The sequence below is a fragment of the Limulus polyphemus genome, unplaced genomic scaffold (assembly GCF_000517525.1).
Source record: "Limulus polyphemus unplaced genomic scaffold, Limulus_polyphemus-2.1.2 Scaffold10657, whole genome shotgun sequence".
Taxonomy (NCBI): domain Eukaryota; kingdom Metazoa; phylum Arthropoda; class Merostomata; order Xiphosura; family Limulidae; genus Limulus; species Limulus polyphemus.
The window spans coordinates 13,950-17,067 of NW_013676267.1; the positions used below are offsets into that span (position 1 = coordinate 13,950).

The 3,118-nt window shown below is 33.9% G+C and overlaps 1 long non-coding RNA gene across 1 annotated transcript in view; it reads left to right on the plus strand.

Moving 5' to 3' along the window:
• Window positions 1-2,873, plus strand: part of LOC111083678 — a 15,321-nt gene extending 12,448 nt beyond the window's left edge. The window contains exon 2 of the long non-coding RNA XR_002609184.1: window positions 2,736-2,873. This is a non-coding gene — a long non-coding RNA (uncharacterized LOC111083678). The remainder of the gene's footprint in view (window positions 1-2,735) is intronic.
• Window positions 2,874-3,118: the final 245 nt, after the last annotated feature.

A 3,118-nucleotide genomic window follows, 5' to 3' on the forward strand; every position in this document is an offset into this window, starting at 1 on the left:
TTTCCGCCTCTCTTTTCCATTTTTTTTTGTTCCACTTCTGACACCAATTTGTTACGTCTCTGTATGTTTGCTTGTTAATTCTTACAAGCTACAAGTCCTTTCTTTATAAAACTCGTTTGTTCTTCCTCAACACAACTTTGTAATGTACTTAATTTTCACAGCTACACACACTACAATTCACTCACTTTCTATCGCGCTTAGACTTAATTGTCCGTCCCCGCAAACTATAGTTCCGATGTCTGTGTCTGCTATCCTCGGTTTCCGCCGACCGTAACTGCTGTCTTCCTCTCTCTTCGTCTCCGCTACGTCTCTGTCTTTGTCTCCACTATTGTTTCGACTCCGTCCCTCTCTCTCACTGTCTAGCGCACTTATATACGATAATAGTGCCTGTTCTAGAAACTTCTAAGACTCTCAACATGTGCTACCAGCGTCAGTTGACGCAATGCTGTTACAACACACTAGCGAATCTTCTAGAATACTTGTTACGTGATCCCGCTGTCCTAACGCACTAGCGAATCTTCTAGAATACTCTTCACATGACCCCCCCTACTATCGTAACACTACATTAAGGGGAAACAAAATGTTAGGATGGGAATAGGGCCCTTGAGGAATGATAAAAGAAGGCTCATATCTTCAGTTTATACCAGTGAAGATATAAGCAATATTCCACATCTTGAACAGTTGATAAAAGGAAAAAAAGATCAAACAAAATGACTATATTGATTCTGAGCTGGTTAAGAAAAAATTGGGAAGTTTAAAGAACGATAAGGCTCTTGGGCCAGATAATATTTCCCCAAGTGTTTTGAAGGAAGTTAAAGATTGGATATGTGAGCCACTTTTACTATTTATGTCAGTCCTTAAATAGTGGACAGGTACCTTTTCAAGGGAGGTGATAAAAATTGTCCCAGTAATTATAGACCCATTAGTCTTGCATCAGTCATGGGAAAAGTTTTGGAAAGTCTGATAAAAGATGCTTTGCAAAGTCATTTAACAAAGGTTAAAATTTTATTGGATAGTCAACATGATTTCACTAAAGAAAAATCTTGCCTTAAAAATATTTTGACATTGTTTGTAAAGGTTACATTTTATGTAGATGAATGGCAAGCATGTAGATTTGGTGTATTTGGATTTTAAGAAAACATTTAACAAAGTGCCACATAAAAGGCTTCTAAAAAAATTATCTTTAGGTGTGGGGGATAAGTTAGCTAATTGGATAGAAGAGTGGCTGGATGGAAGAAAGCAAAGGTTGTTAAAATGGAGTTCAGTCAAACTTAATTAATGTTACAAATGGGGAACCTCAAGGCTAAGCCTTATGGCCTTTGCTCTTTATGATTTACATCAATGACATAGATGAAAGAATGGTCAATAAACTACTTAAATTTGCAGATGATATTAAGGTCTTGGCAACTCACTAGAATGGTGCCTGGGATGGAGGGGTTGTCATATGAGGAGAGTTAGAGGGGGATCCGATTGAGGTATTTAAGATTGTTAAGGGAACTGATAGTGTTTATGTATCATCTTTTTTCATACTTAACAGTGAGAATAGTAGGACCAGAGGAAACAAATATAAGTTTTTAGCAAAGTAGGAGCCATCTTTACCTGTGCTAGTTTTATTTTTCTCAGAGGGTTGTTGGCCTTTGGAATGGGTTGTGTAAATTTAAGTGAAAACTTGATAACTAAATGAATGATAAAAGCTGGTTTTAAGATTTTTTTAAAATTTATTTATTAATAGTTTTATTTTAGTTTAGAGGATGGGATGGCCAAGATGGACCATTAGGTAAGTCTCATGTTGTCCCAAAACTTTATGTTATATGTTATGTTATCCAACTCTTATCTCCTTTCAAAACATTTTAGTAAATATATCTGGACCAAGAGCCATATTATGCAATGAAGTTATTTTTTTCTTAAGAAGCTCAAAATTGAGGAGGTTATCTTGTTGAATCTTGTTTCCATCTATCATCTGTTTGGGATGAGGAATATTGCTTAAATCTTCATTAGTAAAACTGAAGAAAAAGTATTGTTTAAAAACAGTCATCTCATAATCATCAGATATTATTCTTCCAGTATTCCTAACATTTTGTTTACTCTTAATGTAGTGTAGTGATCATTGTTCTGAAAATATCGTGGTGCAGTGATCAGTTGTCTACCTGAAGGACAGTTCTCATAATTCAAAAGGTAGAACACTGGTCTGAAATCTATAGAGTAATTCAAGAATTTTTGGATTCAGGCTCAATCAGGATAAATTGGATTTTAGTTTATTGTAATAGTATTTTTAATAATTTGCAATAACCCTAAAACATTAGTTTGCAATTAGAACTCATAAATGAGATGAACAACTTCAATTTCAGGTTTATAACATTACGAAACTATTGTTTAAAACTTTGATTACTTTTATGTTTAGGATCAGAAAAGCTTCTTTCTGAATTTATTTTATTTAACTTGGAGAAATGGTTGTGACATATTTACAAAATTGTTACCATTTTAAGAAAAAGTCTAGTGTTTTTTTCTACTTAATTCTTAAATTATTAAGAGAATAAATTACTTTAGAAAAGAAAGTAACATTTCTTAACACTTTTCTAATGTTATCCAGTTCCAATTTGTGTACCATGTTTTATAAACGTAACTTTCACATTACTTTCCTTGTTATTTGTCTTGTTTTATAAGAAGATGCATGAATTATTACTTTAAAAATCCTTTAGATAGCTATTACAGAACACTGAATTTTTATGATTTAGAGCCTTCTGGATTCTAAAGGACAACCTCAGGGTCTAGCAGGATTGGCAATTCATCTTCATTACCATGAGCCTGGAAATTTTTTGTTTGTCTATTTCTTGAAGTCAAAAGCTGTGCATGAACTGTGCAGAAAAAATAAGGTATGTGAGTGGCTATATGGTATTGTGTTAGTACAATAGTAAGGTATGTGAGTGGCTATCTGGTATTGTGTTAGTACAATAGTAAGGTATGTGAGTGGCTATCTGGTATTGTGTTAGTACAGTAGTAAGGTATGTAAGTGGCTATCTGGTATTGTGTTAGTACAATAGTAAGGTATGTGAGTGGCTATCTGGTATTGTGTTAGTACAATAGTAAGGTATGTGAGTGGCTAACTGGTATTGTGTTA